The sequence below is a fragment of the Palaemon carinicauda genome, chromosome 1, assembly GCF_036898095.1.
Source record: "Palaemon carinicauda isolate YSFRI2023 chromosome 1, ASM3689809v2, whole genome shotgun sequence".
NCBI lineage: Eukaryota > Metazoa > Arthropoda > Malacostraca > Decapoda > Palaemonidae > Palaemon > Palaemon carinicauda.
This window is the reverse complement of record NC_090725.1, coordinates 23,839,912-23,866,561: the sequence shown is the minus strand read 5'-3', so window position 1 is coordinate 23,866,561 and position 26,650 is coordinate 23,839,912. Positions and strand designations below refer to the sequence as shown.

Below are 26,650 nucleotides of genomic sequence, written 5' to 3'. Positions count from 1 at the left end.
CTTCGTTTTACGTGTCAACCGACGCATTCTAATTGTACTTGAATCAATCTCCTAGTTAAGAACAACGGTTGGGGTGTATTCATGATAGCAGCCACCTGTATGTATGACGGCGGCTGACTAAGACTACGGCAGTGTAATGGCGGTCGCAGAGGGGTGTTAGCTACTGCCCTGTTAGGTAATTATGTGAGGACACCGCTTGGGTATTATCATACTGTATTACAGGGCAATGTAACCTAGGGAAAAAACTAGTTTTTTCTATAGAAAAAGGTCCGCTCTCTTCAAATATGACACTCGTTCCCGTCGCAAACGAATAGTTTCAGAAATATATATATATCTATATTCAACAATAATGGGGGACCCCCAGTGGGAACTCGAGGTTTTGGGTGGGGAAAACATACAGGGGAAACAGTATATAATGGTAAAACAAGCCTTTTCTTCTCTATACATTACCTTCATGGATGTATAATAAACCGATGAAAAAATACGGTAATATTGAGCTGCGCAATCTAACATTAGCAATGTTAGCGTAACATGCTAACATTAGCAGAGTTTTTCATTCATTTGTTGACATTCTACGGGTCGGTTGTAGTCGCTCTCGTTCGTTCGTTTGTGCATAGCAAGTTTCGACCTCCTGCGCATTAACTCCTTCCACCTGCGCATAAACTCCGCCTCCACCAATAGGATTTCATCTTCTATTCCCGCCAACTTCAACTATTCAACTTCACCCAGTTTTGGTTCAAGTATTTAACTTGATCCAGTACAACTATACCATTCCTTTTATGTAATACCCTCGTATACATATTACTTTTGACCCAAGAATTACTCGTTTTATTATCCGATATCTTATAAAATCACCTCATTTTATATTCCCATTGAATATTATTTATCATACACTCCATTTTATCTTGCTATATTACAAAATTTTATACATTTTGTTATTACCTTGTCACGCCCCGATTTCACAAATACTTGCTTTGGACAAGTTTCCCATTCTAGTTCATTCATATTTACTCTCTAGACTTTGTTGTTTTTCCGTTAACCAATCACGAACCCATACATATGGAAAGTTTGCACAAGGGGGGGGGTTAATATTTCCCAACCCCCTTCCCTTATCTCAAATGGTCTCTTCATACCCGTTCCAACAAATCCTTTTCCCTGGAGACCTTTGTCCTAGTCAGGTCTATGTTATTTCAAGTAAGGTTTTTTTTCGTATTTTACGATGTTAGTTATAGAAACTTGTAAAGGCTGCAGTATTCCATACTTAAAAGCATTTGCTAAATTTCATGGGGAACTTTTTTATACATCATCCAGTGTTGATAATTTCCTTAAATCACATAATGTAATACCCCAAAAATTACAGTGTCCCAAGTGCCGTTCATATAAGTTAAAACGTCACAATCTCAACACCCCCGTGACCCACAAGTTTCGTTGTCCAGGTCATAAAAGTAAGTCATTAATTTCTTTAATTTATATGTTTTTAGAATGCGCAGCTCCACATTACCGCTTGCCAGTACAAGTTAGTGACCTGGGAAGGGGGTCCGGGGGCCTGCCACCGCCTAGGGGTTGTGACCTGGGAACAACTAGGTTAGGTTAGGTGGGTTTGTTAGGTTCTGTACCCTTTTATATATTGTGGTAAGGGTATATGGAAAAATGCTTTAAAATATATATGCTAATATTGGCGTAGCATTGCTAACGTTAGTAATGTCAGCGTAATATTGCTAATGTTAGCGTGCACAGTACATACGTTCTTGATGAGTAAAGTGAGGACAGAATTTGGGTAAAGTTGTATAGTATTACAGGGTGTGATTTCGAACAGTAAATATATGTTTTCCTATAGTAAATAACGTGATTTAACCGAATTTGACCTTCATTTCAACTGCAAACAAACAGATCAACCAGTTCGACTAACTTTAAGTTGCCGAATTGGTTGCTGTTATTGCGGATGAAATGAAGGTGAAAACCGGTTAAATCCCGTTATTTTCTACAGAAAAACATATTTTCTGTTAAAATGGCAAAATATAATCACTGTTGTCATAAATGGTGTGTTAAAATATTTAAATATAAGCACTTGTTCAACGGTGTCACTTCACTCACGAATGTACTGCGAACGATAACATTAGCAACGTTACCAATGATACACAGTGTTACCAACGATGTCTGGGATTGTTACGGTAATATTACCGATTACACAATACAGTGAACCCTCGTTTATAGCGGTAGATAGGTTCCAGACCCGACCGCGATAGGTGAAAATCCGCGAAGTAGTGACACCATATTTACCTATTTATTTAACATGTATATTCAGACTTTTAAAACCTTCCCTTGTACGTAGTACTGTTAACAAACTACCCTTTAATGTACAGAACACTTAATGCATGTACTACAGTACCCTAAACTAAAACAGGCACAAATATTAAAGGCGATTTTATATCATGCGTTTCCTAAACACGCCAAAAAGCACGATAAAAAATGACAACCAATGTTTTGTTTACGTTTCTCTGATCATAATAAAGAAAAAAACGCATTCAGTGTACACATCTGTGTATAGGTTAGTTTTTGCATCGATTATATTGATTATACAGTATGTTGATTTTGTTATTAACAATGTTTTACTTAATTTTTCTTAGGACTTCCAAATGAAATGTTTTTCTTTATGACGCCGCCTGAAACGACGGCGTCATAAAGTACGCTCAGTAAACAACCACGCTCAGTAAACAACCACGCTCAGTAAACAAAGAAGGCATTTAACGCGCATGATGAAAGTGATAAATAATGATATTTACAGTAAAAGCTTTAAGAAAATATGTTATTACAAATATTATTTACCGTATCTATATAAAATCATACAGTACATACTGTACGTAGCAAAGCAGGAAAACAATTTACGAGAGAGAGAGAGAGAGAGAGAGAGAGAAAGAGAGATTGTTTTACGTACGTAAATGTAAATTTTAAACAAAAAAAATATGATATTTTAATTATAAAATAAATTTTTGAATATACTTACCCGGTGAATATATAATAGCTGCTACTCAGCGGCTCGACAGAAAACACACTCAAAAAACTCGTGAGCGATCTCTATGAAGGTTGCGGGTGTGCCCACCAGCGCCAACTATCGGCCAGATACCACTCTTGCATGTAAACAAACCCTTCAATTCTTCTCGTCCCGCTGCGTCTCTATTGGGGAGGAAGGGAGGGCCTTTAATTTATATATTCACCGGGTAAGTATATTCAAAAATTTATTTTATAATTAAAATATCATTTTTAAATATTTAACTTAGCCGGTGAATATATAATAGCTGATTCACACCCAAGGCGGTGGGTAGAGACCAGAGTTAATTAAGTTTACAGCGTATAAGCTAAGAGTTTTTGACAGTTATCAATATAACAAAACCAAAATATATAGGTACCTGGTAAGGAAGTTGACTTAGACAATTACTCTGCCTTGTAAGTCTGTCTTCCTCACGAAGCCCAGCGATCCTCTTAGGATGCTGAAAGACTCCCAGGAGCTGAAGTATAAAGGGTTGTAACCCATACTAACAGGCCCTCATCAAACCCCTAATCTGGGCGCTCTCAAGAAATGACTTTGACCACCCGCCAAATCAACAAGGATGCGAAATGCTTCTTAGCCTTCCGTACAGCCCAAAAAACAATATTAAAAAACATTTCAAGAGACAGATTAAAAAGGATATTGGAATTAGGGTAATGTAGTGGTAGAACCCTCACCCACTACTGCACTCGCTGCAACGAATGGACCCAGTGTGTAGCAGTCCTCGTAAAGAGTCTGGACATCTTTTAAGTAAAATGACGCGAACACTGACTTGCTTCTCCAAAAAGTCGCGTCCATAATACTTTGCAGAGATTTATTTTGCTTGAAGGCCACGGAGGTTGCTATATCTCTAACTTCGTGCGTCTTAACCTTAAGCAAACACATCGGTCTTTCTCATTCAAGTGAGAATGAGCTTCTCGTATTAAAAAATCTGATAAAATATGACAAAGCATTCTTTGACATAGGCAATGATGGTTTCTAAACTGAGCACCATAATGCCTCAGATTTACCTCGTAATGACTTAGTACGAGCTAAATAGAACTTAAGAGCTCTAACAGGACATAATACTCTTTCCAGTTCGTTGCCTACGATCTCTGATAAGCAAGGAATATCAAAAGATTTAGGCCAAGGACGAGAAGGCAGTTCATTTTTCGGCCAGGAAACCAAGTTGAAGTGAACAAGTGGCTTTTTCTGTAGAAAAAACCGATGTTCTTACTGAAGGCATGAAGTTCACTGACCCTTTTAGCCGAAGCCAAGCACACTAGGAAAAGTGTCTTGAGGGTGAGATCCTTCAGGGAGGCTGAATGTAATGGCTCAAACCTGTCTGACATGAGGAACCTTATGACCACGTCTAAGTTCCATCCAGGAGTTGCCAAACGACGTACCTTAGAGGTCTCGAAAGACTTAAGGAGATCTTGGAGATCTTTATTGTTGGAAAGATCTAAGCCTCTATGTCGAAAGACCGAAGCCAACATGCTCCTGTAGCCCTTAATCGTGGGAGCTGAAAGGGAGCGAACCTTTCTCAGATGTAAAAGAAAATCTGCGATTTGGGCTACAGAGGTACTGGACGAGGACACAGATGCTGACTTGCACCAGTCTCAAAAGACTTCCCACTTCGACTGGTATACTCTAATGGTAGAAGCTCTCCTCGCTCTTGCAATCGCACTGGCTGCCTCCTTCGAAAAGCCTCGAGCTCTTGAGAGTCTTTCGATAGTCTGAAGGAAGTCAGACGAAGAGCGGGGAGGCTTTGATGGACATTCTTTACGTGGGGCTGACGTAACAGATCTACCCTTAGAGGAAGACTTCTTGGAAAGTCTACCAGCCATTGAAGTACCTCGGTGAACCACTCTCTCGCGGGCCAGAGGGTAGCAACCAACGTCAACCTTGTCCTTTCGTGAGAGGCGAACTTCTGCAGTACCTTGTTGACTATCTTGAATGGTGGGAATGCATATAAGTCCAGAAGAGACCAATCCAGTAGAAACGCGTTTATGTGGATTGCTTCTGTATCTAAGACTGGAGAGCAATAGATTGGTAACCTTTTGGTCAACGAGGAGGCAAAGAGGTCTATGGTGGGTAGACCCCAAGTAGCCCAAAGACTCTTGCCCACGTCCTTGTGGAGGGTCCATTCCGTGGGTAACACCTGACCCCTCCGACTGAGACAGTCTGCCAAGACGTTCAAGTCCCCCTGGATGAATCTCGTCAACAGGGAGATGCCTCAATTTCTTGACCATAAGAGAAGGTCCCTTGCGATCTCGAGCAGCGTGAAGGAGTGTGTGCCTCCTTGCTTGGAGATGTACGCCAAAGTTGTGGTGTTGTCTGAGTTGACCTCTACCACTTAGTTTCGAAGAAGCTTTCGAATATCATCAAGGCCAAGTGGACTGCTAATAGCTCCTTGCCGTTGATGTGCATGCTCTTCTGACTTGAGGTCCACAGACCCGAGCATTCCCGACCGTCCAGGGTCGCACCCCAACCCAAATCCGACGCGTCTGAGAACAACACGTGGTTTGGGTTCTTGACTGCTAGGGATAGTCCCTTTCTCAGACTGATATTGCTGTCCCACCATTTCAGGCATGCCTTTACTGGTTCGGAGACTGGGAATGATACCGTCTCTAATGTCTTGTCCTAGTTCCAGTGAGAGGCTAGATGGAACCGGAGAGGCAGAAGGTGTAGTCTCCCTAGTGAGACAAACTGCTCCAGGGATGAGAGAGTCCCTACGAGACTGTTCCAACTCCTGACTGAACAAACGTTTTCTTTTCAGCATTAGTTGGACTTCGAGCAGGGCTTGTTCTATTCGGTGGCAGACGGAAAAGCCCGAAAAAAAAAAACTGGACTGCGAATCTCCATCCCCAAATATAGAATAATCTGGGATGGGATCAGTTGGGACTTTTAGGTTGACCAAAAGTCCCAACTCCCTGGCCGGACTCAACGTCCAATGTAGATCCTGCAGACAGCGAAGACTGGACGATGCTCTGAGAAGCCAGTCGTCCAAGTACAGGGAGGCTCGGATCCCCGATAGATGGAGGGATTTTGCCACATTCCTCATGAGCCTCGTAAACACGAGAGGAGCAGGACTGAGACCAAAGCACAGGGCTCGAAACTGGTACCCCACATTCCTGTAAACAAACCTCAGAAACGGTTGGGAATCCGGGTGTATAGGAATGTGGAAGTATGCCTCCTGAAGGTCGAGAGAGACCATCCAGTCGCCTTCCATAAATGCTGTCAAGACAGCCTGGTAGACTTCATCGTGAAGTTTGTCTTGACAATGAACACATTGAGCGCACTTGCCTCTTACATACTCCTGCAGTGAACATGGCTGCCAGATCATTGGAGCCATCCCTGAGGGACTTGTTCCTGCAGAGAACGTGGCTGTCAGATCATTGGAGCCATCCCTGAAAGCCTTGTTTATGCATGACATAATTGTACAGCAAATCTTCAAACGCTCGAAAATAGCTCTGAAGTCGACCATAAAATCTTGGAGCGTCTCATGGCCAGGCACCAGGGAGAGTCTATGAGGTTTGAGAAGTCTATCTGGGCAGAGGCAGGAACTCCCAAGCCGAGAACTTCTCTCGTGTCATATCAGACTCTCGCTCTATAAGCCAGCTTAAAAGTAGGGAAAGCAAAGGCTGTCTCCCCAAAACTCCTCCTGGTGATAAACCAGTCGCCTAGCAAACGTAAAGCTCTCTTAGAAGAGCGAGAGAGCACTAGCTTATAAAACAAAGGCTTCGAAGTAGCTAGGCCTAGTGTAAACTCTGACGTTTAGGCGAACGAGGAGCAGCAGTTACAAAAAGATCCGGACAAAGATCCTTAAAAATCAGTATGATTTATTTAAAGTCCATAGAGGGCTAAGCAGCTTTAGGCTCCTCTCTGTCTGACAGAGTCCTCAAGGGAATATCAGTAGGAGGGGGAACAGCAACTTCCTCATCTGAAGGAACCTTGTCCGACAATAGCCGAGTCTCAAGCAAGGGAGAGACCTACCGTGGTGGCAATGCTTTACAAGCAGAGTCCACACGCACTGGTGCATTAGTAGCGGACCAGGACGCAACGTCATGTAACTGCTTAACAGTCTGTGAACTGTCAACAACAACAGGTGTGGGAGGACGCTCGGCGTCCACTCGAGACTGTTTTGACTGCCTAGTCTGAGCAGTCAAAACAACTCTAGACTGCGGTAGTTGACGCTCAGCGTCAAAACAAGTCAACTCCGCTGGTTGGCGAACATCCTGAACGTCAACAGGAGCATTAGGAAGCGGCCTAACGTCCAAATGCGGCTGAAAATCAACACGTGACCGCATCGAGTGAGGCTCTACATGTCGTGACTGACGTGACTTAGCTACGCCAACGTCAACAGGACGCACAAAGGTTCGTTTGGGCGGCTGAAGGCCAGGATCTCGATGAGATAAACGGCTAGGATCAACGTGAACCTTATCGGCAGAATAGTCTTCCATAAGAGAGGCAAGCTTATTCTGCATGTCTTGCCGTACAACCCATTTAGGATCAACGGGAATGGTTGCGGTAAGAGACGAGGGTAACGTCTGTGACTGCAAAACCTTGCCTACAAAAAGACTCTCGGAGCCTGTGTTACACTTTTGTTTAGGCGGCGAGCAGTCTTCCGATGACTGCATAGGGTCAGAGCTGTCCTAATAGTTAAAACCAGGACGCTGGACCTGTCCTGAAAGGACTGACTTTCGCTTAAAGGGCCTCGAAACTTTGTTCCACGGTTTCTTAAGCGAAAAGCCTTCGGATGACGAGGAGAAAATCGTCTCTCTCGCCTTATGGTAGGGGTGATCTTGGTGAGATATGCCTGATACCATAGAGGGAACGTCTGTTCGCTGATCAAGGCCTCTCGAACCCATAAGTCGTACGACATTACTTCTCCCCTGGGCTTGGGAGCTTGCAAGAGGTCCCGGACTAGGCGAACGACAGGCACGAACAGACGAACCCTCGGTCGCAACACTGATAACACTTTGCGCAATATCACTTTATCACTACGATTTTCTGTTTTACACTTATTTCACTGAAATCGAATTATTTAACAATTCACATTAGGTATGAATAAAACTGAATTCTACCTGAAGCACGCAATTCTACCCTCATCAAAAAGTTATAATTGCGAAATCAGTCGTATAATGTAAGCACATTAATACAAGCAAAAAAAAACAGTAAACATATTTTAAGATAAAAAGATCAGTGGCTGGGAAAGAGACTAAACACTAGTTCATTCAAAAATACGTTTTCAATCTCTCACCGTACAGTGCCTTGGGACGAGAATAAAAACTAAAAACGTTTAATCCTTTCTCCCCGTACAGAGACTAGGGACGAGAGTAACTCGAGAACAACGTTACTCGCTTGGGACGAGAATAAAGATCGGAACGTTCTCTCTCCTCTCTCTCTCTCCGTCTCTATCTCTCTCTCTCTCTCTCTCTCTCTTGATTTCGCACCGAAGAGAAGCGCCCACTTACGTTTCGTCAATAATTAAAAAGTTCCTTTAAAATAGAATTTAAAACATTTAAGCTTTGAAAGAAGAATGAACAAAACGTCAGAATCGATTTACTCTTTCTGCAAAGTGAAACCGTGATACTCTCTCTCTCTATCGTAACGATAGAGCGCAAACTGCGTAGCATAAATAAACTAAACGTTAGTTCATCTTTGAAACAGTACGAAGACTATTCAAAGGAAATCTTTCATAAAATATCTACTAAAAAATATTCATTTAATAAGTTTTAAATCATTAGCTCTGTAAAAGTTATTTACGATTGAAAGGGCTCAACGTTGTTTAACTTCGGTTTCCAAGTTAGGACCGCCTACTCTCAGGAAAGGTCGCATATAAACAAATCATTAAAATTTATCTTGATGTTTATTATAAATGGAAAGCTAATCGAAGAGGCCTAATAAAGGCGGTTGAGATATAAAATATATAGAGGAAAATCTATAATTAATTTATAACGTGATAAGATAATTGCTAAAAGCCTAAAACACACTTCCGTACTAAGGGAAGGGTCGGCCATTTAAAAGTCAAAGAAAGTCCAAAAAACAATCCAAAGTCATCAAAAATTAAATCTATCCAAAAACGAGTTCAAGATTTAAGTTGAAGATAAAACACCTGCACTGCGAAAGCTTAAACCAAAAGGAAGTACTTCACCAAATAGGTTGAGAAAACTCCAGGTTCTACAGCGAGTAATGATACGTCTTGTCGTCAAGGTCGACAGAGAAGAATTGAAGGGTTTGTTTACATGCAAGAGTGGTATCTGGCCGATAGTTGGCGCTGGTGGGCACACCCGCAACCTTCATAGCGATCGCTCGCGAGTTTTTTGAGTGTGTTTTCTGTCGAGCCGCTTAGTAGCAGCTATTATATATTCACCGGCTAAGTTAAATATTTAAAAATGATAGGTTACAACATGTATACTCTTCAGACTTTTAAAACCTTCCCTTTAACTTAATGCATACAGTACTAAACTAAAACAGGCACAAATATTAAAATGTTAGAATATTAAAGTAAAAAATAAAGATTGTTACTGTACTCACCACGAAAGAAGTTAAAGAAAAACTTGAATGATGATGGCGATGAATTTGCTGCACAGTAGAAATAATGATGATGAAGCTGATGATGTCTTCTACTGTGCAGCCAATGATAGTATTTTACGTCTCTTCAGACGGAGGTGTCTTTTCCTGGGACACCTCTTCAACTTCTTCCTGGGAAACTTCTTCAATTTCTTCCGAAGGCGTACAAGCAGGAGGAACTGGCTCTTTTTTGCGAGGCTGGAAGAACATTGTGATCGGAAGTTGCTGCCGCTGCTTCTTTTTTCGCTCTAAGAGCATCCTGTAGGGAGTCATGTCTTCATCGATCTTGTTGCAGAATTGCATAGACCGAACCATATCCTCGTCCCACTCTTGCAACATTTCTTTCACCTCCTTTATATGGTTGCAGACCTTGGCAAGCCGTTCTAATATTAAGCCCGTTTCTTCGACATTTTCTTGGGTCTCTTCCTGTGTTTTGCTCTCTTCTTCACTGGCCGATTTCGTCAGGTCTTCGAGGTCTGCGTCAGTTAGCGGCTGGGAATGGCAGTCCAACAACTCGTCGACGTCTTCAGTCGTCATGTCACCAAACCCGTCGCCTCCAATTATCGCAGCCAACTGCACAGATTTGCGTATTGCAGTGTTGGATTTCAGACGGAGTAAATCCCTCGTCGTCGTAAACAATCTGGGGCCACAACTTCTTCCAGCTCGCATTCACGGTTGCAGGTTTCATTTCTTGCAGTGCCTTCTGAATGTTCTGCAGGCACGTGGCTATGGTGTACTGCCGCCAGTACGCCTTCAAATTAAAATCTTCATCTTCTTGGGCAGCATCCACACACACAACGAGGTCCGCCAAGGTATTCTTCGTGTAGAGGGCCTTGAACGCCCTGATAACCCCCTGGTCCATCGGTTGAATTAATGACGTGGTGTTGGGTGGCAGGAACTCAAGCTGAACGCCCTCACGCCACAGGTCAGTTGCGTGTCCACCAGCGTTATCCATAAGGAGAAGGATCTTGAATGGCAAGCCCTTCTCTAAGAGATATTGACTGACTTGCGGGATGAAACACTGGTGGAACCAGTTGGAGGTCAGCATCTTCGTAATCCATGCTTTTGGATTATGCATCCAGTACACGAGAAGGAGATTCTTATTCTTATTTTTCAAAGAGCGAGGATTTTTTGACTTGTAAATAAGCCCCGGCTTTAGCAAAAATCCAGCAGCATTGCCACACATCACGAGGGTAACGCGATCCTTGAATGCTTTAAAGCCAGAGGCTTTGGCTTCTTCTTTGAACAGGAAAGTTCGCGACGGCATTCTCTTCTAAAACAAGCCGGTCTCATCCATATTATACACTTGTTCCGGCTTGTATCCACCTTCGGCGATAATATTCTTGAACGTCTGGTTCACGTAAGTTTCAGCAGCGGCAGTGTCAGCGGAAGCAGCCTCGCCATGCAGGGAAACGCTTTTCAGGGCGAAGCGTTTCTGAAACTTCGCGAACCATCCTTTGCTGGCGGAAAAACGTTGTTTCTGACGCTGGGAATCAGTGGATGTCCCTGGTTGAGGTTCATCTACATCATCATCTTCTTCAGCATGGTCGCCATCGTCGTCTTGAGGTTCCTTTGCCGCAAAATTCTCATACAAGCTCAAAGCCTTGGTTCGGATGGCGTTCGTATCCAAGGCTATGTTCTTTTTCCGGCAGTCGGCAATCCACACTGCTATAGCACCTTCCATGCGTACGATCGTTTTATTACGCGTGGTAACGACTCGCTTCGCTGATCTGCTAAAGGTGATGGTAGCCGTCTTTCTAATGTTCGCCTCGTCCTTCTTGATATAGCGAACGGTGGATTCGTTGACTCCAAAATGGCGGGCTGCGGCCGCGTAACTTCTACCGTCTTTTAACATATCGAGAAGCGTCATCTTCTCAGCAATCGTCATCATCTTTCGGTGGCGTTTAGGCTCACTACCAGCCTTAGTAGAAGCAGAATGCTTGGGAGGCATTGTACAGTAGGGTTTAACAGAAAGTTCAACTTAAAACAGTCACGCACGGCACAGATTTAAGTCCACAATAACTTAACAACATCTACACAGCGATACGGCGGGAGACAAAGTGACCGCGAATACGTAGATGCTGCGGGTTGGAGATGCGGGCAAAACACCAATCACAGGCTAGATAACAAAACTTGGGTTCTGATTCGTCATCTATCAGCGCTTGAACCAATCACAACCCGTCTTATATGCTACGTAGGTTACCAATTCAAAGTACAAGGTACCCTACGTATACTGTACAGTAATAATAATAATAATAATAATAATAATAACAAATAATGATAATAATAATAATAATAATGATAATAATAATAACAATAATAATTTTAATAACAACAACAACAACAATAATAATAATAATAATAATAATAATAATACAGCTTTACGTACGCTATTTTACGCTTGTTTTGTTGTAGGATATGTCTCTCTCTCTCTCTCTCTCTCTCTCTCTCTCTCTCTCTCTCTCTCTCTCTCTCTCGTACGCTTATTCGAGATGTGATTTTTGCAACAAAGAATATTATTGGATGCAGTACTACGTACGTATACATACAAAAGATTCATGGAAAAGATGCACATCCATTACATTTGTAGTACAGTAGTAGCCATCAGCAGCCTTACACCATTCTAATATGGTATGACTGCATCTGATTTGCGTTTCATGTTCGATTTAATTTTACTACGTACTGTATACAGTACTGAATTATCGTATGACCACATTCTCTTTTCGTGTTTTATTTCTTTCTGTGCTGAATTATATGTCATATGTAATGCAATGAACAATCAGTAAGAGCAGATATTACTAATTACAGTATTAATGGAATTACAGGTAACGAAATATCGTATTTGGGGTCTTCAGATATCGCGGTATTTTCGAAATTTCCGGAAAATCCGCGATATGTATATATATATGGGTTATGAAAAAAAAACCCGCGAAGTGGTGAATTCGCGATGGTCGAACCGCGAAGTAGCGAGGGCTCACTGTATATAAAAAGTACAAAAACAGTACAGAACCTAACAAACCCACCTAACCTAACCTAGTAGTTGACAGGTCACAAACCTCAGGTATTTACTGAGAACGGTAAAATTAGCCACGATACGAATGATACACAGCGTTACCAAAGGTACGGTGACATTACTAGCGATAGTAATGCTAGATATTTCCATACGTATTTCAAATAATTTTTCCATATAAGTTTTACACAATATATAAAAAGTACAAAAAGGGTACAGAACCCAACAAACCAACCTAGGAGTTGCCAGGTCACAAAACTCACATATGTACTAGGAATGTTAAAATAAGCAAAGTTACCAATGATACACAGTGTTACCAACGTTACAAAGGCATTGCTTACGGTAGCAATGCTACAGTAATATTATCATGTGTATTTTAATGAATTGTTCCATATTACACAATATATAAAGTTACAAAAAGGGTACAGAACCTAAAAAACCCACCTAACCTAACCTAAAAGTTAACAGGTCACAAAACACACATGACTTTTGTTGAATGACTTACATTTATGAAGGGGACGTCGAAACTTGCGGGACACGGGATGGTGAGACTGACAGCTTAACTTTAAATAATATTATCTTCCATGGGGGTAGGCGACTTTTTCCCAAAAATGTACCTTTATAAGAAGTAACGGTATAACCACAGCGACGTTTCTTTTTGGATTAAGGTATCTTGGTTTCGGTATTACAATAAAACACGTGAATGTCTTTCCTGCAAGATAGGAGGAAACGGCACTTGGGGCACTGTAAACGTTGAGGAATTACATTGTGTGCTTTAAGGAAATTATCAACATTGGATGAAAAATCATAAAAATCACCATGGAATTTAGCAAATGCTTTTAGGTATGGAATGCTGCAAACGTTACAAGTTTCTATAACTTCCTCCATCGCAAAATACGAAAAAATAAATCTCACTTGAAATGACGGACACCTTACTAGGAAAAAGGTTTCCAGGGAAAAGGATTTGGTGGAAGGGGTATGAATAGACCACTTAAAGAGATAGATAAAGGTAAGGGGTAGGGAAATATTAACTGACAACCCCCTTGTGTAAACTTTAAATACGTATAGGTTCGTGATTGGTTAACGGGAAAACAACGGAGTCTAGAGGGTAAACATGAATGAACTGGATAGGGAAACTTGTATAGAGCAAGTATTTATGTGAAATCGGGGTGTGACAAAGAATTAACTAAAGGAATAAAACCAATATAGGAAGATAAAATGCAATGTATGATAAATAATATTGAATAGGAATATAAAATTAGTTGATTTTATAAGGTATAGGATAATAAAACGAGTAATTCTAGGGTCAAAATTAATATGAATATGGGGGTATTACATAAGTAATCATGTAATAGACTTGAACAGAGCTGGTAGAGAGACGGAGAGTTACATTTCACGGTTAGGGAAGAAGAAATCCTATTGGTGGGGGAAAAGTTCCTGCGCAGGGAGGGGGGGGTTTTTGCGCAGAAGATCGAAAACTGCTATGTACTGTACAAACGTACGTACCTGAGCGTGCTAATGTTTGGATGGAATGCTAACACTTCATCTACATCAGACATTGGCAGCACTGGTTACTTTATTTTTTCATGAGGCATAGCCTTTGCAACGGCACCTCCAAAGTTTATCCAGTTATACTGTTTCGTCTTTTCCTCCGGTTATTCTAAATCCAAGAAGGTAATGTATAGAGAAGAAAATTTTTGTTTTACAGTTATACATCGTTTCCCCCCCCCCCCCCAAAACCCCGAGTTCCCACTGGGGGTCCACCATTATCGTAGGATATAGATATATATACTGTATATATTTCTGAAACTATTTATTTGCCACGGGAACGAGTGTATTTTCAAAGAGAGCGTAATTTTTTCTATAAGAAAAATGTTATTTTCATTAGTAAAATAAATTTTTGAATATACTTACCCGATAATCATGTAGCTGTCAACTCCGTTGCCCGACAGAATTCTACGGAAGGGATACGCCAGCGATCGCTATACAAGAGGGGGGTGTACTCACAAGCGCCACCTGTGGCCAGGTACTGCAGTACTTCTTGTTGACACCACCTCAATTTTTCCTCGGTCCACTGGTTCTATGGGGAGGAAGGGTGGGTCAATTAAATCATGATTATCGGGTAAGTATATTCAAAAATTTATTTTACTAATGAAAATAACATTTTTCAATATTAAACTTACCCGATAATCCTGTAGCTGATTCACACCCAGGGAGGTGGGTGAAAACCAGTGTACATGTATATCAAGAAGCTAAGTATCCCGTATTTCATATTATCAGTTATTCAAAATAACAATCAAATTACAAGTACCTGGTAAGGAAGTCGACTTGAGCCATTACTCTGCCTTAAATAAGTTCGTCTTCCTTACTGAGCGCAGCGTTCCTCTTAGAAGGCTGAACAACTCTAAGGTGCTGAAGTATCATGGGCTGCAACCCATACTAAAGGACCTCATCACAACCTTTAACCTCGGCGCTTCTCAAGAAAGAATTGACCACCCGCCAAATCAACAAGGATGTGGAAGGCTTCTTAGCCGACCGTACAACCCATAAAAAGTATTCAAGAGAAAGGTTAAAAGGTTATGGGATTATGGGAATGTAGTGGCTGAGCCCTCGCCTACTACTGCATTCGTTGCTACGAATGGTCCCAGGGTGTAGCAGTACTCGTAAAGAGACTGGACATCTTTGAGATAGAATGATGCGAACACTGACTTGCTTCTCCAATAGGTTGCATCCATAACACTCTGCAGAGAATGGTTCTGTTTGAAGGCCACTGAAGTAGCCACAGCTCCCACTTCATGTGTCCTTACCTTCAGCAAAGCAAGGTCTTCTTCCTTCAGATGAGAATGTGCTTCCCTAATCAGAAGCCTGAATAGTAAGAAACTGAGTTCTTAGAACTTGGGAAAGAAGGTTTCTTGATAGCACACCATAAGGCTTCTGATTGTCCTCGTAAAGGTTAAGACCTTTTTAGATAGTACCTAAGAGCTCTAACTGGGCAAAGTACTCTCTCCAGTTCATTCCCCACCAAGTTGGACAGGCTTGGGATCTCGAACGACTTAGGCCAAGGACGTGAAGGAAGCTCGTTTAGCAAAAACCGAGCTGCAAGGAACATGTAGCCGTTTCAGATGTGAAAACAATGATCCTGCTGAAGGCGTGGATCTCACTTACTCTTTTAGCTGTTGTCAAGCACACGAGGAAAAGAGTTTTTAATGTGAGGTCCTAAAAAGAGGCTGATTGGAGAGGTTCAAATCTTGATGACATAAGGAACCTTAGGACCACGTCTAGATTCCAGCCTGGAGTGGACAACCGACGTTCCTTTGAGGTCTCAAAAGACCTAGGGAGGTCCTGTAGATCTTTGTTGGTGGAAAGATCCAAGCCTCTGTGGCGGAAAACCGCTGCCAACATACTTCTGTAACCCTTGATCGTAGGAGCTGAAAGGGATCTTACTTTCCTTAGATGTAACAGGAAGTCAGCAATCTGGGTTACAGTGGTACTGGTTGAGGAAACTGCATTGGTCTTGTACCAGGTACGGAAGACTTCCCCTTGAGACTGATAGATTCTGAGAGTGGATATTCTCCTTGCTCTGGCAAATGCTCTGGCTGCCTCCTTCGAAAAGCCCCTAGCTCTTGAGAGTCTTTCGAAAGTCTGAAGGCAGTCAGACGAAGAGCGTGGAGGTTTGGGTGTACCTTCTTTACGTGAGGTTGACGTAGAAGGTTCACTCCTAGAGGAAGAGTCCTGGGAATGTCGACCAGCCATTGCAGTACCTCTATGAACCATTCTCTCGCGGGCCAGAGCGGAGCCAATCCACGTCAGCCGTGTCCCTTTGCGAGAGGAGAACTTCTGAAGTACCCTGTTGACAATCTTGAACGGCGGGAATGCATACAGGTCGAGATGGGACCAATCCAGCAGAAAAGCATCCACGTGAACTGCTGCTGGGTCTGGAATCGGAGAACAATACAACAGGAGTCTCTAGGTTATCGAGGTAGCGAACAGATCTATGGTTGGCTGACCCCACAGGGCCCAAAGTCTGCTGCAAACACTCTTGTGAAGGGTCCACTCTGTGGGGATGACCTGACCCTTCCGGCTGAGGCGATCTGCCATGACATTCATACCGCCCTGAATGAACCTCGTTACCAGCGTGAGCTTTCGATCTTTTGACCAGATGAGGAGGTCCCTTGCGATCTAGAACAACTTCCACGAAAGAGTCCCTCCCTGCTTGAAGATGTAAGCCAGGGCTGTGGTGTTGTCAGAGTCCACCTCCACCACCTTGTTAAGCTGGAGGGACTTGAAGTTTATCAAGGCCAGAAGAATTCAACAACTCCTTGCAATTGATGTGAAGTGTCCTTTGCTCCTGATTCCATGTTCCCGAGCATTCCTGTCCGTCCAAAGTCGCACCCCAGCCCGTGTCTGATGCGTCCGAGAGGAGACGGCGGTCGGGTTTCTGAACAGCCAAATGTAGACTTCCTTGAGAAGAAAGCTGTTCTTACACCACGCGAGAGAAGACCTCCTCTCTTCGGAAACAGGAACTGAGACCGTCTCTAGCGTCATGTCCTTTATCCAGTGAGCAGCTAGATGATACTGAAGGGGGGGGAGGTGGAGTCTTCCTAACACGATGAACAGGGCCAGCGATGAAAGTGTCCCTGTTAGACTCATCCACTACCTGACTGAGCATCGGTTCCTTCTCAGCATGCTCTGGATGCATTCTAGGGCTTGGAAGATCCTTGGGGCCGACGGAATAGCCCGAAAAGCTCGACTCTGAAGATCCATACCCAGGTAGACAATGGTCTGGGATGGGACGAGCTGAGACTCCTCAAAATTGACCAGGAGGCCCAGTTCCTTGGTCAGATCCATAGTCCATCTGAGAATCTCCAGACAGCGACGACTTGTGGGAGCTCTTAAAAGCCAGTCGTCTGACGGAGCCGGACACAAGATCATGGTACTGCTGCACAGTCTGTGAACTGTCAACCATGGGGAAGCGAGGAAGTACAGTGACAACCCGAAGCTGTCTAGACTGTCTGGGTCGTATAGACAACTCCTTATCGGGTTGCTGAGGTTGCCGCACTGCGTCACAACAAGTCACTTCTGCTGGTTGTTGAACGTCTTCCCAGTGACACACTGACTCCGTAAACAAAAAATCCTCTAACAAGGACTAAGCTTGGACTGCATGTCTTGCAACACAGCTCAAGGTCTATGGGAGCAGGTGTGGTAACAGACGGGGTTAGCGACTGAAGTGGAACCATTACCTTCCCTGGAAGCATGTTATGCTTAAATAAAAGTCCATAGGAGGCTACGCAGCTAAAGGCTCCTCTCCAAATGACAGAGTCCTCAAGGGAATATCAGAAGGAGGGAGAAAAGCACTTTCTCATCTACAGGGACCATATCCGAGAAAAGCTAAGTTCTCTCAGTGAGGGTTTCACTGGTGCAAAAGCAGCAGACTAGAAGGCAACGTTATGAAACTGCTTGACAGTCTAGTGAGTTGGCAACAACCAAAGATGTGTGACTGAGAAGCATGCGGTAAGGTATGCAGAGCATGCTGTATGTAGAGCATGCTGTAAGAGAAGCAGAGCATGTTGCATGGCGTGTAACATTTCTCAGAAATTCCATGACCAGTGCTAGATTGAGTAATATCGCATTACTGTCCATTGAAAGTGCACGTGCCGAGGGAATTGATTTAGACTGTTTTGTTGATGAATTTGATAGCTGGCATGATAATCGTAGAATTAAGCTGCACTAAATATACGATCTATAATCTACTTCACCTCAGGACAGGGAAACTCGCCCTGTTGGCAACACTGCATTACTTCATGCATGCTTGCATGGGGTTTTAATATCAACATAATATTTACATTACATTCATAACTCATGATTCATTTTTGTTTTGAAGATATTTTGCCATATTTGCGATTTGTTAAAAATATATTGCAAGGAATACATATATATTTTTTTTTTATTTAAGTAATACGAATAACCTCCATTATCATAATGTTTGTGTAGGCATACATGTATATGATTACAAATGCAAGTTATGAAAGTAATGAGGTGTTATTATTGTCATTTGTTATTTCAAAGTTGAATGGGAAGAGGCTCAAGTTGAGGAGAAAGTGGCAGATGCATGCGTTGAGGTGGCTGACTCATAGCATGAGGTTCCTGCCTCAAGAGTTGCGCTTGTCTCAAGGGTTGAGGTGGCTGCGCAGAGAGAGGCTCTTGACTCACGAGTTGAGGTTCTTGAGGTGTGAGCTGCGAGAGTTGAGGTAGCGGCTGCGCAGAACGCAGTTCCTGTCTCACGAGTTGAGGTTCCTGAGGAGCTAGCCTCAAGAGTTGAGGCTCTCGCCTTGAGGAAAGTTGAGGTAGCAGCTGCGAGAGCTGAGGTGGCTGCCTCAAGGATGGTAGAGGTTGTCGTACCTCAAAAGGTTGTAGCCTCAAAGATGGTCTAACTGCAAGAAAATCTTGCCTCAAGGCATAAGACTCCTGCTCCCATTGTTGAGGTTGCCTTAAGGAAGGTTAAGGTTGCTGCACAACGCTGGTAACTGGCAACTCCGAACGCGGTAAGGTAGCTTGAGGAACCTCAACTTCGTACGCCTGGCAGACTGGACTGCGGTGAGGCGGAGCGCTCGCAGGAGGAGGTGTAACCTTCTCAGCCTGAAACTCACGCATTAAGACCGCAAGCTGCGACTGCATGGACTGCAGCAAAGTCATCTTGGGATCAACAGACGATAAGGTCTGTTGAGGCAAAGCCTTAACAGAAGATGAGGTCTGTTGAGGCATCGCCTTACCTCTCTTAGGAGGTGTGCAGTCACCTGATGACTGCGGAGAGTCAGAGCTAACCCAATGACTGCATCTGGGTTGTTGAACTCTAGAGGTCTGGACTTTACGTTTAAGAGGTCTTGAGACCTGAGTCCAGCGTTTTCTCCCCGAAATTTCTTCTGCAGACGAGCAAAATAAGGGCTCAATCGTCTGCGGGTGGGAGTGACGGTCTCTGTAAGACACGCCCGCAACCACCGAGGATACTTCTGTGCGCCGATCAAGGCCTGCCGAACCCTTTTGCCCTTCGACATTGCTTCTCCCCTGGGCTTGGGAGCTTGCAAGAGGTCCCGGACTGGGAGGACGACTGGCACGCACAGAAGTACCCTCACGCACAACACTGACACACTTTGCGCTAATCACTTATCACTTTTGATTTTCTGTTTGCACTTATTTCACTGAATTCGAAACTTTAAGTGGTTTGTACCTGAAACACGCAATTCTATCCTTCCTTAAAAGTTAGTAATTGCGAAAACAGAATTACAATGTAACAGAAAAATCTAATGAAAGATAAATAATTCAGTGGCTGGAAAGAGACTAAACACTAGATCAAATAAACTACGTTTAAAATCTCTCACCGCATAAAGCTTGAGAACAAGAATAAAACTCTAGAAACGTTTACCTTCTTCCCCTAAAGAGACTAGGGAGAAGAGCAAAAACGATAACAACGTTACTCGCTTGAACGAAACGTTTATCCAGCTCTCTCTCCCTCCGTCTCTATCTCTCTCTCTCTCTCTCTCTTGACTTAGAACCTGAGAGAAGAGCCCAATCATATATATCGTTAAAACATATTATTGTTAAAGGAAAAAAACTGAAATATTTCCCAAATAAAAAGTTCCTTTATTAGAATTAAAACCATTAAGCTAAGAAAGAATGAACAAAACGCTAGAAACGGTTACTCCTACTGCAACGTGACACCGTGAAAATTCTCTCTCTATCGTAACGATAGAGCGCAAGTTGAACGTTCTGAACGTCAACAACTGCAGAGACAAAACAAAACGTTAGTTCAACTTTGAAAACAGTACGAGACTATCAAAGAAATTCTTTCAAAAACATTAAAATAGCATAATATGTTAACAGGTAAAACCGAAATGACGGGCTCAATGTTAATTAACTTCGGTACCAAGAAAAGACCGCCTACTATTAGGAAAGGTCGAATATAAACAAATATAAAAATTAATTTTAATAAGTTTATAATAAAAGGAAGTTAATCGAAGAGGCCTATAAAAGGCGGAGAGAAAAAAAAAAATCTATAACTTTTGTTAAGCAAAATTAAGAAAGAGAGTCTATACTCTCTTAGACACCAACACTTCCGTCTAAGGGAAGGGTCGGCCATTAAAGGTGAAAGAGAGTTCATACTCTCTTCGTCACCATAATTAATCAAATTAATTCCAAAAGCTAGCTAAGCTAATAATAAAACTTCCTGAATAGCGAAAGCTGAAATCTTAGAGCAATACTTCACCAAAAACCGTGAACAAGACTCCAAAATTATAAGCGTATCCATGAACGTCTTGCCGGAAGCACGACAGAGGAAAAATTGAGGTGGTGTCAACAAGAAGTACTGCAGTACCTGGCCACAGGTGGCGCTTGTGAGTACACCCCCCTCTTGTATAGCGATCGCTGGCGTATCCCTTCCGTAGAATTCTGTCGGGCAACGGAGTTGACAGCTACATGATTATCGGGTAAGTTTAATATTGAAAAAGTAGTTTTTTTACTAGGTTACATTGCCCTGTAATACACTACAATATTACCAGAATTTGAACAAGAGCCCTTATATTTAAACATTTAGGGTGAATGTAGTTTTTGGGGACAGGGCGATATCTTTCTTAATACTGGCCGAATTGCTTTTCATTATGGGGTAGATGTTCTTTACTATGACCAAATATACCATAATATGAAGTTATTTTATCATTTTGAATAACATAATTTACCTTTACCACGGCAATATTTTCTAAGTTCAGCACCGTCCGAACGCAAGTCACGGGTAACTCCTGTTTAGTTTCCAACTTTCCCGATAGATAGAGCCCATGTCATCCCAGTCTAAGAATCGTTCGTTTTTACAATTTAATACTGTCCCGTCAATCTACATTTTTACACCGTTGTTAAGTTTGTAGTTTTAGGGACACGTCATTTATAGTCACATTTGATACTGCTATGATAATTATCATGAATTGTTAGGTTAGGGAAAGGTCGTTACAATGCGTCGTCCGCTGAAGCCACGGCTAAGTTAGTCGATCGTAAAATTTCCTGCAAGCATTGTTTCCTGCCTGACTATAATAACACCCGTTTGGCGGCGCTCGGTTCGCCTATCAGTTGGAGGCGCAAGCTTGAAAAGTTATCAATGTTCGGACTTATGTTTTCGCTAATTCCAACAATCTTCATTTTTAACCTCTTGTTAAGATTGTTATTTCGTTGGGACACGTCCTGAACTTATGCCGAATACTAATTTGTTATATATACAACCAAAGGTTAGGTTAGCCAACATCTAGTTAAGATATTTCGGTAGATAAAGCCAGTGTCAAACAAACCAACCGAACTAATCCTTTCGTTGGCCGCGTGATTTCAAATTTTCAATCCCCCCACATGACCCGAGATTGACCTAGAGTCGACCCTTTCCAACTCTAACCGCCGTAATGGATAGACGTGTTGCGTATAGTTACTCTTTGAGCAAAGTTGTTGAGTTTATCACTCATATTGATCAAATTGATTCATTGAAGACAATAAGGTATTTACTACGTGACTTTACTCGAGTTACCCACAAATTTTTTCATTATTTATTTCGAGAAGGCCTCTTAGGTGATTTTAGGGGTCCATGTGAGAAGTGTAAAATTGGTGATGTTGCCCTTATGCGTGATGGCCGCAATGTGCACAATGGCCAATACAGGTTTTTTTGGAGGTGTAGGAACCGCCAGTGTCGCCGAAAGTTCACAATGCGGCATGGATCATTCTTTGAGCGCTCACACCTCAAAGAACGTGAGGTCATTCTCCTCACATGTTGTTGGGTTCATCGTTGGCCTCAAGACTGTGTTGACGTGAAGAGCGAACAGCTTGCTTCTCACACTCTTATTGACTGGTACAACTTTTGCCGAGAAGTCTGTGAACAAGTGTTGATTTTGGACAATAAGAAAATTGGCGGACCAGGGCACATTGTAGAAGTGGACAAGAGCAAGTTCGGCAAGAGGAAGTACAGTATAACATCGAGCATAAAGTCAAAGGAACCTGGGTCTTTGGGAGCATTGACCGGGAAACACGTGAGACCTTTTTCAAAGTGATTAAGGAACGTAACGCGCAAACGTTGATCTCAGCGCTCCAAGAGCACGTTCTTCCCGGGACCACTATCATTTCCGATTGCTGGAAAGGATACGCCAGGGTCAAAGACCATGATTTTAAACATTTTACAATCAACCACAGTGTTAACTTCGTTGATCCTAATGACCCGACCATACATACGAACACTATAGAATCGCAATGGCGGGATCTCAAAAGGAGCTTGCTACCAAGATTCGGTACCCAAGAATCGTTGTACAACAGCTATTTCGCGGAGTACTGTATCAGGAAGCGATATATAGAGAAGTCCGTATGTCCGTTCAAGGCATTTTTACAGCTCATCAAGCGCATTTACCCGCTCAAACCCAGTCCTCTCTTCTTGCCGATTCCATAATCTCCTCCCTCCACAATCCGTCCTCCCGCTAACGCTACTAACGTCCGGCCATCGAGCAGCCGTTCTTCCGCAAGCGACGCCTGACCTTCCACTAGTCGCGAAAATTCAAGTCCTCCACCCAGGAAGAGGTTGAAGGAGCAAGAGCCCGAGGATTTTGGTTTTAGCGACATTGAATATTAAGGAAAGCCTGAGTAATATTTTTATTATGACAATGTGGTTAAGGTATAATTTTGAGTGCTACCCATACCTTTTTTCGTGTATTAGAGAGACTTACGAAGGAGGTCCGGGGGCTTGCCCCCGGGTAGGGGTAGTGACCTGGGAACTACTAGGTTTGGTTAGGTTGGGTTTGTGGAGTTCGTATGTTAGTGACAGTGGTTGGGGGGTTGCTGAGGGGCGTTAGCTCCCCCGGTTAGGTCACGAGGAAGGTAAGGACATGGCTTGTAGGCCAGGTTAGGAGGGGAATTTTGGGTTAGTTGTCCATTTTTCTCGCACGTTTCCGACATCCTAGTATGTAGATTGTTGGGACAAGCATTTACAAAACTAGTGAATTTAATGTTATTTCATTCCGTGATCATTCCTGTAAAAAATAGCCGATTTCGGACTTGTTTTACTCGATTTGCGGCCAGTCCGAGGCCTGTCCCCATAAACTACAAAGGCTCAGGTTAGGTTGGGGGGGACTTTAGGTTAGTTGGTGTTTATTCGGTTTCATTGTAGTGAATTACATGGCAATGTAACCTAGGAAAAAAACTACTGTTTCTAATAGAAAAAATTACGCTCTCTTCGAAAATGACACTCGTTCCCGTCGCAAATTAATAGTTTCAGAAATATATATACATCTATATCCTCCGATAATGGGGGACCCCCAGTGGGAACTCGGGGTTTTGGGCGGGGAAAACATACTGGGGAATCGATATATAAACGTAAAACCAGCCTTCTCTTCTCTATACATTACCTTCTTGAAATTATAATAACCAGAGGAAAATACAAAACAGTATATCTGGATAAACTTTGGAGGCGCCGTTACAAAGATTGTGTCATGAAAAAATACAGTAACCAGTGCTGCCAACGTCCGATGTAGATCAAATGTTATTTTGTGACCTGTCATACTACTACGCTAGGTTAGGTGGGTTTGTTAGGTTCTGTGCCCTTTTTGTACTTTTTATGGTTTCATTGTAGTGAATTACATGGCAATGTAACCTAGGAAAAAACCTACTGTTTCTAATAGAAAAAATTACGCTCTCTTCGAAAATGACACTCGTTCCCGTCGCAAATTAATAGTTTCAGAAATATATACATCTATATCCACCAATAATGGGGGACCCCCAGTGGGAACTCGGGGTTTTGGGTGGGGAAAACATACTGGGGAATCGATATATAAACGTAAAACAAGCCTTTTCTTATCTATACATTACATTCTTGAAATTATAATAACCGGAGGAAAATACAAAACAGTATATCTGGATAAACTTTGGAGGCGCCGTTACAAAGATTGTGTCATGAAAAAATACAGTAACCAGTGCTGCCAACGTCCGATGTAGATCAAATGTTATTTTGTGACCTGTCATACTACTAGGCTAGGTTAGGTGGGTTTGTTAGGTTCTGTGCCCTTTTTGTACTTTTTATATATTGATTAAAACTTATATGGAGAAATTATTTAATATATGGAAATATCTATCATTACTATCTTTAGTAATGTCAACGTGCCGTTGGTAACTCTGTGTACCATACGTCAACGTTGGTAACACTGTGTATTATTGGTAACGTTGCTAATGTTATCGTTCGTTCATAATAGAAGTGACACCGTGCATCTCAAAGTTATCCAAATTGGTTGATCTGTTTGTTTCCGATTGAAATGAACATCAAATTCGCTTAATTCACGTTATTTACTACAGGAAAACAATTATATTTCGTTTCCCCAGTATGTTTTCCCCACCCAAAACCCCGAGTTCCCACTGGGGGTCCCCCATTATCGGAGGATATAGATGTATATATATTTCTGAAACTATTCATTTGCGACGGAAACGAGTGTCATTTTTGAAGAGATCGTAATTTTTTTCTATAAGAAACAGTAGTTTTTTTCCTAGGTTACATTGCCCTGTAATTCACTACAAAATTACCCTTTTTATATATTGAGTAAAACTTATATGGAGAAATTATTTAATATATGGAAATATCTATCATTACTATCTTTAGTAATGTCAACGTGCCGTTGGTAACTCTGTGTACCTACGTCAACGTTGGTAACACTGTGTATTATTGGTAACGTTGCTAATGTTATCGTTCGTTCTTAAGAGAAGTGACACCGTGCATCTCAAAGTTATCCAAATTGGTTGATCTGTTTGTTTCTGATTGAAATGAACATCAAATCCGCTTAATTCACGTTATTTACTATAGGAAAACAATTATATTTCGTTTCCCCGGTATGTTTTCCCCACCCAAAACCCCGAGTTCCCACTGGGGGTCCCCCATTATCGTAGGATATAGATGTATATATATTTCTGAAACTATTCATTTGCGACGGAAACGAGTGTCATTTTTGAAGAGATCGTAATTTTTTCTATAAGAAACAGTAGTTTTTTTCCTAGGTTACATTACCGTTTATTCTTTATGCACGCTGAAGGATCTGGCCGCTGATATACAAAGGTCCCAGACGATTTGTATTCATATAAGGACAAATTACTTTTCTATCGGAAAACCGATCTTGCCTGACACTTCAAATATACCTTTTATAATGTCTATAATTAGAAAAATGAAGAATTCCTTCTAATATCTTCGGCTGAATGTTTAAATTACTAGCAATCAAACCAGAAACAACTATTTTCTTCATTAACGATATTGTAGTACAGTATAGTATAATTTTACTAGAAAGTGAAGGTTACCATAAGTAGCACAAACCTAGATTAAACATAACTTCCTAATCTAATAAGTGATGATGATATATACCTTATCATCCACAATAGTTTTCAAAATTATTAGCTTACGTAAACAAAACAGAAAATGCCATCCGAGGTACAGTATGTAAACAATCGCCCTTGGGTGAGGTGTTCGAGGATATATATAAACCTTGGCAATAAATTTCAAAGCTATAAACAAACCGTAAGGCTTGGCATTCCCACTACCCTTTGGAAAAGTCAACCTACCTGCTTAATTGAAAATAACTTGGTAGGATTTAACAAGGTTTCAATCACCAAATACCTTTGCGCATCACCCCGTAATACTTCAACAGCCGTTGGTAGATTCTTCTTCTTGCATTTCGTCAATCGGGATTTTACACATACAGTATATGGGTATACTGTACGGGTTATGTACAGTATTGTATAGATATGTGAATGGAAGTATTTTTTGCTTGTACTATTATTGTAAGTCAAATTATAATTTTGTATATTTTGTAATGTACTCTCATACCCTGAGAGGGGTCGCTAGAGTTAATAAAAATCCAATCCTTAAAGCCTAAATCCTTAAAAACATTAGAATAGAAGCCTTGATTCGTGTAAGTGATATAATGTTTCCTAGCAACAATCGATACAAAGTAGAAAAATCCATAAGCAATTGCCGTAATTTGGAAGAACTAGAGAAATTT

At 41.9% G+C, this 26,650-nt stretch overlaps 1 protein-coding gene across 2 annotated transcripts in view; it reads right to left on the bottom strand.

Moving 5' to 3' along the window:
- The window catches only part of LOC137647279 (zinc finger protein 181-like), a 106,590-nt gene extending 80,218 nt beyond the window's left edge, over positions 1-26,372 (bottom strand). Inside the window, exon 1 of one of the 2 annotated variants that reach the window (XM_068380682.1) lies at positions 26,266-26,372. The gene's annotated coding sequence lies outside the window, so the exon portion shown is untranslated. Of the gene's footprint in view, positions 1-26,210 lie in introns of both variants that reach the window. The other variant, XM_068380679.1, reaches the window with a different exon arrangement.
- Between the last annotated feature and the right edge of the window lie 278 nt (positions 26,373-26,650).